This window comes from Mustelus asterias, chromosome 23 (genome assembly GCF_964213995.1).
Source record: "Mustelus asterias chromosome 23, sMusAst1.hap1.1, whole genome shotgun sequence".
Taxonomy (NCBI): Eukaryota; Metazoa; Chordata; class Chondrichthyes; order Carcharhiniformes; family Triakidae; genus Mustelus; species Mustelus asterias.
In genome coordinates, this window is record NC_135823.1 from 63,931,800 (window position 1) to 63,942,629 (window position 10,830).

A 10,830-nucleotide genomic window follows, 5' to 3' on the forward strand; every position below is an offset into this window, starting at 1 on the left:
TCTTTGTCATCCACCTCTTGCTAATTTCCTGCCTTGCCCTGTTCTGTTGATGTCATGCATTCTTTCTCCATTTGGCATATTGGCACTCCCATCTCTCTCTGGGCTGAGATGGTGGGCTTCCTAAGACAGCAACTACTTTCCCTTGTGTCAGATATGACTTCAGCCTGGGAAGTCTTTTCCCTCCGGTTCCCATTGAGTTTAATCTTACTCGGGCTCTTTGATGCCACACTTGGCCAAATGTTGCCATGACGTCCGGGGCAGTTACCACCTGTGGAATTCAGCTCTTTTCTACATTTTTGGACAAAGGGTGTGAGGAGACGTGGAGCCCAGTGCTCCTGGCAGAATCCAAACTGAGCATCAGTAAGCAGATTATTGTTGAGTAAGTGTTACATGATAGCTCTGTCAATGACACAATTCAAGAAGAAACAAGACATAGAAACATAGAAACTAGAAGCAGGAGGAGGCCATTCGGCCCTTCGAGCCTGCTCCCCCATTCATTTTGATCATGGCTGATCACCAAAATAAATATCAAGATGAGGGAGTATTTAATGAATGGCAGGACACTGGGTAGCTCAGAGGAACAGAGGGATCTTGGGGTCATTATTCACAGATCCTTGAAGTTGGCACAGCAAGTGAATAGGGTTGTTAAGAAGGCCTATGGGACACTTGCTTTCATTTGTCATGGTGTGGAGTATAAGAGCAAGGAGGTAATGTTGGAGTTGTACAGACCATTGGTTGGGCCACAATTGGAGTATTCTGTGCAGTTCTGGTCACCTCACTATAGGAAGGATGTGGTCACGTTGGAGGGGGTACGGAAGAGATTCACTAGGATTTTGCCTGGGATGGAGCACCTGAGCTATAAGGAGAGGCTGGATAGGCTTCGATTGTTTTCTTTAGAGCAGAGAAGGCTGAGGGGGGACATGATTGATGGGTATAAGATTATGAGGGGTATGGACAGAGTGAGCAGGGAATAGCTGTTCCCCTTGGTTGAGGGATCAATCATGAGGGGACATAGTTTTAGGGTGAGGGGCAGGAGATTCAGAGGGGATTTGATTTTTAAAACTTTCACTCGGAGGGTGGTGGGAATCTGGGATGCGCTGCCTGGGAAGGTAGTGGAGGCCGGAAACCTTACAACCTTTAAAAAATATTTGGATGAGCACTTGAAACATCATAACATTCAAGGATATGGGACAAGTGCAGGAAAATGGGATTATCGCGCCTTTAGTGGTAGATATTGTTGGTGCAGACTCGATGGGCTGAAGGGCCTTCTCTGCGCTGTACGACTCTATGGGCGGGAGTTTACAGCCTCGTCCGTCCCAAAACTGTAAAATCCCGCCCAAAATCGACGGACCTTTCCATGGTCTGCCCCTCGCCCGCTCCGATTCCCGTGGAGAATGGCCAATTTATGACTCCATCACTTTGTTGATGATGGAGAGTTGCATGATGGGCACAGTAACTGGGCATGTGGCTTCATGAGTTTAACAGTCAATGTTGGGGATTCCCAGGGTCCCTCCCCCCTGACTGTAAAATGGTTGTGCTTCCCACTGCTGCCGTGCCGATAGGACAGGACATAGCCAGAGATAGCGATTGAGATGTTTGGCTGTAATGTATGATTCGGAGATAATGGCTATGCCAGGCTGTTGATTGGCCAATCTGTGGGACAACTCTCCCAATTTTGGCACAAGTCCCCAGATGTTGGTGAAGAGGACTTTGCAGGGTCTTATCCGGTGTCTGGATTGATGCTCAGTGGGACGGGGGTCCAGCCAATTTTATTCTCATTTGAATTTTCAACAGTGGTTTTCATACACCGCGTGGTTCACTCTGCCATGTCAGAGGACATTTCCAAGATGGCGCTGGAGCGAGGCGACTTCTTGCGAGCTGTGCCCAGCATACCTTTTAATTCTATCTTTTACTCTCGTTCTATGCTTCTAAAACTTCATTCTAACTCTTTTAAACTCTCTAACAATGCTCTCATTCAATTGCTTACAGATTTGGTGATCCTTAGGACCTTGGAGACACCCCAACTGAAATTGCACTAAGTTGATCTTTCTCTACACCCGAGCTATGACTGTCACACCACATTCTGCACTCTCTCCTTTCCTTCCCGATGAACGGTATGCTTTGTCTGTACAGAGCGCGCGAGAACCAATACGTTTCACTGTATACTAATACATGTGACAATAAAATCAGATCAGTCAAATCAAATCAAAGTTAAGAGTCAACCACGTTGCAGTGGGGCAGAAAAACATTCCCAAGTATTCCCAAACGACATTAGTGAACCAGGCTGTTGCATGTTTATCATTGCTGAGAGGAGCTTTTTATTCCAGATTTATCTTAATTAATTGAATTTAAATTCCATGGACTGCTGTCATGGAATTTGAACTGATGTTTCTGGAGTATTGGTCCAGGCTCCAGGTTGCTCATCCAGTAATCCGGCATGGTGGCACAGTGGTCAGCACTGCTGCCTCATAGAATCATGGAATCCCATTGGGGAAGGAGGCCATTCGGCCCATCAAGCCTGCACCAACAACAATCCCCGTAACCCATCATATGTACCCTGCTATCCCCTTGCTAATCCCCCTGACACTAGGGTTAATGTAAGCATAGCCAATCAACCTAACCCGCACATCTTTCAGACTGTGGGAGGAAGCCGGAGCACCCGGAGGAAACCCACGCAGACACGGGGAGAATGTGCAAACTCCACACAGACAGTGACCCGAGGCCGGAATTGAACCCAGGTCCCAGATTCCACAGCTTCCAGTTTGCAGGCACCAACTGCCTCCTGTTCACCAGGGATGTGCAATCTCTCTACACCTCCATCCCACACCACGACGGCCTGAGAGCTCTTCGCTTCTTTCTTGAAAAGAGGCCTGAAAAAATTTCCATCCACCACCGCTCTCCTCCGCCTGGCTGAACTCGTTCTATCTCTCAACAACTTCTCCTTTAACTCATCCCACTTTCTCCAAATCAAAGGTGGGGCAATGGGTACCTGCATGGGTCCTAGATACGCTTGTCTTTTTATGGGGTATGTGGAATATTCCTTGTTCCAGGCCTACCCGGGTCCCCTCCCACAACTCCTTTACCAGTACATTGATGACTATTTTGGTGCCGCTTCATGCTCTCGTCTGGCCCTCGAAAAATTCACCAACTTCTCTTCCAGTTTCCACCCCTCCATCGCCTTCACCTGGTCCATCTCAGACACTTCCCTTCCCTTCCTTGACCTTTCTGAATCCATTTCCGGCAATAGACTATCTATCTACCAATATCCATTACAAGCCCACAGCCATCTGGACTACAGCTCTTCGCACAACCTGTAAGGACTCCATTCCTTTCTCTCAGCTCCTTTGTCGCATTTGTTCCGATGATGCCACTTTCCAAAGTGGTGCTTCTAATACGTGCTCCTTTTTCCTCAACCGTGGATTCCCATCTACAGTTGTCGGCAGGGCCCTCAACAGCGTGCGGCCCATCTCCCGCGCCATGACACTCACCCCCTCCCCTCCCTCCCAGAACAAGGATAGAGTCCCCCTTGTTCGCACATTTCACCCCACCAGCCTCCTCATGCAAAGCATAATCCTCCGCCATTTTCTCCAACTCCAGCGTGATGCCACCATCAAACACATCTTCCCTTCACTCCCTCTGTCAGCATTCCGCAGAGACCATTCCCTCCAGGATAACCTAATCCACTCCTCCACTATACCCAACACCTCTCCGGTTACCCATGGCACCTTCCCATGCAATCGCAGAAGGTGTAACACCTGTCCCTTTACCTCTTCTATGCTCACCATCCAAGGTCCAAAACACTCATTCCAGGTTAAGCAGCGTTTCACTTGCACCTCTTTCAATTTGGTCTACTGCATTCGCTGCTCCCAATGTGGTCTCCTCTACATCGGAGAGACCAAACATAGACTGGGTGATCGCTTTGCTGAGCACCTTCGGTCTGTGTGCAATCAGGATCCTGACCTCTCCATTGCTTGCTATTTTAACACACGATCCTGCTCCCATGTCCACATGTCTGTCCTTGGCCTGCTGCAATGTTCCAGTGAAGCTCAAAGCAAACTGGAGGAACAGCATCTCATCTTCCGGCTAGGCACTTTACAGCCTTCTGGTCTCAACATCGAATTCAACAACTTCAGATGATTTGTTCTACCCCACCTCGGCCTCTTTGTTTTCATTCTATTTTATTTAATTTTTTACTGTTCTCTACCTTTTATTTCTTTATTGTTTTTGTTCATTTTTATCCCCCCCCCCAACTTTTCCCCCTATTTTATCCCCTTCCCTTACCTTTTCTCCCCCTTTGCTTCCCCTTTTCAAATTTTACCTCTGTCCCATCCATTTTCTCCCCACATCTTCATTTTAGTTTCTCTGCCGTTTGGCCATTCACACTCTTTATTCTCTCTATGGACTGCCATTAGCAGCCTTTCACCTTGTTTCTGTGGCTATGACTCATCTTTCATTCCCACACCCTACAGTATAAATATCTCCCACTTTTTACACCTTTTAGCTTTGACAAAGGGTCATCTGGACTCTAAACGTTAGCTCTTTTCTCTCCTTACAGCCTTTTGGCTAAGATCAAGTGTAGTATCGGATCTGCACTTGGTTGAGGTCATGGGGTTGCGCTGGGGCTTCATATGTTTCATATGAAGCTATTTTTAAAAGCGGCATCTCGGCCTTCTGGCTAAGATGCAAATGAGCTCAAGTCTTGGAGGAGGATCCTCCCCCTTCTCCAATCAGCTTGACTCATGTAGATCAGGCCCAGGACAGGGTGGTTTAGTCGCCCGCCCTGTCTTGTCAGCCTGGATCGGAAATGTCTCAACTTGTTGAGACTCTGAATTGGATTTGATTTGATTGAATTGGAAAAGTATAAAAAAAAATTTCTCTCCTTACAGATGCTGCCAGACCTGCTGAGATTTTCCAGCATTTTCTCTTCTGGTTCTGGGTCCCTGGCGCTGTGAGGCAGCTGTGCTAACCACTGTGCCACCGTGCCGAGTTAGGTGGTTTGGCCATGGTAGATTGCCGCTTAGTGTCAGGGGAATTGGCAGGGTGAATACGTGGGGTTATAGGGATAGGGCCTGGGTGGGATTGTTGTCAGTGCAGGCTCCTTCTGCACTATAGGGATTCTATGATTCTCTACTCATTGTGTCACCATCCTCAGAGATATTATCACTAAACAGTTTTACCAACTTCCTGCCTTGCCCTATTCTCCTGAAGTACCATTCCCCGATGACTCATTATGATTGACCTTCTGTATCCATGTGGCCATTACTCATAATTAAACAGAAAATGTTGGAATATTTCAAGAGATTCGTGTTCTGAAGAAGAGTTATATTGGACTCAAACCTTTAACTCTATTTCTCTCTCCTCAGATGTTGCCAGACCCTTTGGCACTTTTCAGCATCCGTTTTTATTTCAGATTTCCAGCATCTGCAGTATTTTGCTTTTCACACGGGCCATCGTTCATGTTTGGACCTTCAGGTCAAGGGATGTTGGGCTATTTGATTGGGACATGTCACACCAAAGTCTGATCCAGTGCTGCTTTTGATGCCTCCGCTTCCAGAAGCGGTTACTGGATAGCGACTTGGAGCAAGAGCCTTGGCCGATTATTCCTAAGCTGGATCTTCAGTTTAACAATTCATCCAGAAGGCAGCGTCGCCAACAATGTGGGACTCCCTCGGTACTCCATTGAGGCAGCATCTCAAGCTCTGGTGTGGGGCGTCAACTCCCACAATCCTCTGGTCCAGAGGTTTGAATGCTACCACTTACATGACCCAGGGCCTTGGAAGAACTGGCCTGAGAGAGCTGGATATGTTTCTTATTTATTTTGTGCTGGATATTTATGCAAATTCTTAATAAGACCATCTGTGTGTGTGAAAAAATACCCATTGTGTACAGCACTGTTGGATCCATTACTCTCCAGAATCAGATCAACTCCTGCTTCTGATCTGTTCCCCCAGCCACAGAATCCCTACAGTGCAGAAGAGGCCACTCGGCCCATCGAGCCTGCACTAACTCTCTGAAAGAGCATCTCAACCCAGGCTGCCCTAATCTGCGCATTCGTCATGGCCAATCAACCTACCCTACACATCTTGGACACTAAGGGGCAATTTAGCATGGCCAATCCACCTAACCTACACATCTTGGACACTAAGGGGCAATTTAGCATGGCCAATCCACCTAACCCGCACATCTTTGGACAGTAAGGGGCAATTTAGCATGGCCAATCCACCTAACCTGCACATCTTTGGACAGTAAGGGGCAATTTAGCATGGCCAATCCACCTAACCTGCACATCTTTGGACAGTAAGGGGCAATTTAGCATGGCCAATCCACCTAACCTGCACACCTTTGGACAGTAAGGGGCAATTTAGCATGGCCAATCCATTTAACCTGCACATCTTTGGACACTAAGGGACAATTTAGCATGGCCATTGCACCTAACCTATACATGTTTAGACACAAAGGGGCAATTTAGCATGGCCAATCCATTTAACCTGCTCATCTTTGGACACTAAGGGACAATTTAGCATGGCCATTCCACCTAACCTACACATCTTGGGCACTAAGGGGCAATTTAGCATGGCCATTGCACCTAACCTATACATGTTTAGACACAAAGGGGCAATTTAGCATGGCCAATCCATTTAACCTGCTCATCTTTGGACACTAAGGGACAATTTAGCATGGCCATTGCACCTAACCTATACATGTTTAGACACAAAGGGGCAATTTAGCATGGCCAATCCATTTAACCTGCTCATCTTTGGACACTAAGGGACAATTTAGCATGGCCATTCCACCTAACCTACACATCTTTGGACACTAAGGGGCAATTTAGCATGGCCAATCCACCTAACCTGCACATCTTTGGACAGTAAGGGGCAATTTAGCATGGCCAATCCACCTAACCTACACATCTTTGGACAGTAAGGGACAATTTAGCATGGCCAATCCACCTAACCTGCACATCTTTGGACACTAAGGGGCAATTTAGCATGGCCAATCCACCTAACCTGCACATCTTTGGACAGTAAGGGGCAATTTAGCATGACCATTCCACCTAACCTGCACATCTTTGGACACTAAGGGGCAATTTAGCATGACCAATCCACCTAACCCGCACATCTTTGGACAGTAAGGGGCAATTTAGCATGGCCAATCCACCTAACCTGCACATCTTTGGACAGTAAGGGGCAATTTAGCATGGCCAATCCACCTAACCTGCACATCTTTGGACAGTAAGGGGCAATTTAGCATGGCCAATCCACCTAACCTGCACATCTTTGGACAGTAAGGGGCAATTTAGCATGGCCAATCCACCTAACCTGCACATCTTTGGACACGAAGGGGCAATTTAGCATGGCCAATCCACCTAACCTACACATCTTTGGACAGTAAGGGGCAATTTGATATGGCCAATTCACCTACCCACACATCTTTTGATTGCAGGAGGAAACTGGAGCACCCGGAGGAAACCCACGCAGACACAGGGAGAATGTGCAAACTCCACACAGACAGTCACCCAAGGCCAGAATTGAACCCGGGTCTCTGGTACTGTGAGGCAGCAGTGCTAACCACTGTGCCACCGTGCCATCCATCTCTAACTGTAGATTGCAATGAGATTTCATTATGGAATGAGTCTGATAAAGGTTAACGTGTATATTAAACACCTATCAACTGAGGGACTTAGTTGCTCTACAAAATCCTGAGCATAACTGGCAGGGAAACGATGGAATCATAGAATCCCTACTGTACAGAAAGAGGTCATCGGCCCATCGAGCCGGCACCGAGTCTGCACCAGTCGATGCAGGCTCGATGGGCCGAATGGCCTCCTTCTGTACTGTAGGATTCTATGATTCTGCAAAAGAGCATTTTACCCAGGCCCTCTTCTCAGCCCTGCCCCCGTAACCCCACAGAACTTTATCCCAAGTAAAAGAGCATATATGGATTCAGGTACAATTTACCTAAAATAAACTTTAGATCTCTGCCCACAAGCATCGCCACAGCAACTCTAACTGAATCATGGCAAGGTCAAATAGGTGTATTTAAACGTTTTACTGAAAGTGTGGGGGGAGCAATGTGAGAACGTACCAATGGGGCGGCACGGTGGCACAGTGGTTAACACTGCTGCCTCACAGCGCCAGGGATCCGGGTTCAATTCCGGTCTAGGGCCACTGTCAGTGTGGAGTTTGCACATTCTCCCCGTGTCTGCGTGGGTTTCCTCCGGGTGCTCCGGTTTCCTCCCACACTCCAAAGATGTGCGGGTTGGATGGATTGGCCACGCTAAATTGCTCCTTAGTGTCCAGGGGGATTAACAAGGTAAATATGCGGGGTTGCGGGGATAGTGCATGGGTGGGATTGTTGTCGGTGCAGACTCAATGGGCTGAATGGCCTCCTTCTGCACTGTAGGGATTCTATGACTAGAGAGACAGAGGGCAAGAAAAGATTCAAAGACAAATGAAAGACTCGAGGTGGGGGAGGAAGGGAGAATCAGCGATGTACAGTTTTGGAGTTAAAGATATAAAACCCTTTTACTCAAAATAACCAAGTTCCAAATTCTAAATTGATGACAAAAGGGTCTTTGGTTGTGCCTGACCTAACAAGGTACAAACAACCAGTATTATTGCGTCAGGTAGAATTTATTGAACAAGATGTTAGATTTATTTAACGAAAGCACTGAAGGTAATGTAGAAATTTCTCAAGGTCAGGCTTCAGTGACCGCACAGGTGAAGATGGTCTTGTGTTCTGAGGAAGTAATGTTGAACTGTATCACAGCAGAGTTACACCATAGAAGTAACTATGGAAACTGTACCAACGAAGACTCTGAGATTCCAACTTCTATCTCTGATCCTGACTGCGCCTGTTGCCTTATTAGGAAAGAGTCTGAATTACGTCGTTTCATTGGCTATGAGGGAGAGTCACCTGCTGTCAAGCCACCTCTGTGACCGGAGGCATGTGGATGGAAGTCAAAATACCCATCTTTTATTCCTTTAGGCCTCAGAAGCTACAGTGGTTAGCACTGCCGCCTCACAGCGCCAGGGACCCAGGTTCAATTCCAGCCTCGCGTCACTGTCTGTGTGGAGTTTGCACGTTCTTCCCATATCAGCGTGGGTTTCCTCCGGGTGCTCCAGTTTCCTCCTCCACTCCAAAGACGTGCTGGTTAGGTGCATTGGCCGTGCTAAATTCTCCCTCAGTGTAGAGTCATAGAGTCAGCGGTTTACAGCATGGAAACAGGCCCTTCGGCCCAACTTGTCCATGCCGCCCTTTTCTTTTTTTAAAAACCCCTAAGCTAATCCCAACTGCCCACATTTGGCCCATATCCCCCTATACCCATCATACCCATGTAACTATCTAAATGCTTCTTAGAAGATAAAATTGTACCCGCCTCTACTACTACCTCTGGCAGCTTGTTCCAGACACTCACCACCCTCTGTGTGAAAAAATTGCCCCTCTGGACACTTTTGTATCTCTCCCCTCTCACCTTAAACCTATGCCCTCTAGTTTTAGACTCCCCTACCTTTGGGAAAAGATATTGACTATCTACCTTGTCTATGCCCCTCATTATTTTATAGACCTCGATAAGATCACCCCTCAACCTCCTACGCTCCAGAGAAAAAAGTCCCAGTCTATCCAGACTCTCCTTATAACTCAATCCATCAAGTCCCGGTAGCATCCTAGTAAATCTTTTCTGCACTCTTTCTAGTTTAATAATATCCTTTCTATAATTGCACACAGTATTCCAAGTGTGGCCTCACCAATGTCTTGTACATCTTCAACAAGACGTCCCAACTCCTGTATTCCTGCACCCGAACAGGTGCTGGAGTGTGGCGACTAGGGGATTTTCACAGTAATTTCATTGCAGTGTGAATGTAAGTCTACTTGTGACATTAATAAATAAACTTAAACTTTGACCCAACCCCACTTGGACAGGCAGAGCAAAAAGGGTCCCATCCAAGAACTCCAAAGATGCAGCGCTCTCTCTGTGTTACACTGAAGGGTCAGTTTATGAACTGGGCTGGTTGAATTCACAGCCTTTCAGAGCTGCCAGGGAGCTGAGCTAACCAAACACACACTTTACAGGGACGGAATGGGATTCATTTCCCTTTTATCTGTCAAGAACACCACAAAGAAGCAGCAACTAAGATGCATCAAATATACTGAGCTTACTGCAAAAGTGGAAAGTAACACTGGCCTTTAAATCTGACTATTTTCAAAGTACTTACATAATAGTTTCTATTCAGTCAAATTCTTGGTAGACCAACTGGGCTGAATGATTCACTCGGATTAAAAAGGAATGCTGTGGTATCTGGAATCGATCCACTTTATGGGAGCTCCTGTGAACTGCTGTGACAGACCTAGACTGTTTCTAATTCATTTTGAGTTGGGAGATTACACCTAGTTCCAAGTAGTGTACTTTCTGTAGAAAACAGTCCCCCCCGCAGCAACTGAGAAATGCTGGCCTCTACTGGAGAAACCACCACACTACGGGAAGCTGTTGAATTGGTGGTGCCTCTTGGCAGCTTGTTCCCAGGGCAATTGATTAAAGAGGTGGGTAAATAAAGTTTATTTATTAGTAGGCTTACATTAACACTGCAATGAAGTTACAGTGAAAATCCCCTAATCGCCAAACTCCGGCACCTGTTCGGGTAACACTGAGGGAGAATTTAGCACGGCCAATCCACCTAACCAGCACGTCTTTCGGACTGTGAGAGGAAACCGGAGCACCCGGAGGAAACCCACGCAGACACGGGGAGAACGTGCAAACTCCACACAGACAGTGTCCCGAGGCTGGAATTGAACCTGGGTTCCCGGCGCTGTGAGGCAGCAGCGCCAACC

At 47.1% G+C, this 10,830-nt stretch overlaps 1 protein-coding gene across 2 annotated transcripts in view; it reads right to left on the bottom strand.

Moving 5' to 3' along the window:
• socs1a (suppressor of cytokine signaling 1a) overlaps window positions 1-10,341 on the bottom strand; it is a 39,460-nt gene extending 29,119 nt beyond the window's left edge. The window contains exon 1 of one of the 2 annotated variants that reach the window (XM_078239848.1): window positions 10,218-10,341. The gene's annotated coding sequence lies outside the window, so the exon portion shown is untranslated. The remainder of the gene's footprint in view (window positions 1-10,217) is intronic. The other variant, XM_078239846.1, reaches the window with a different exon arrangement.
• Between the last annotated feature and the right edge of the window lie 489 nt (window positions 10,342-10,830).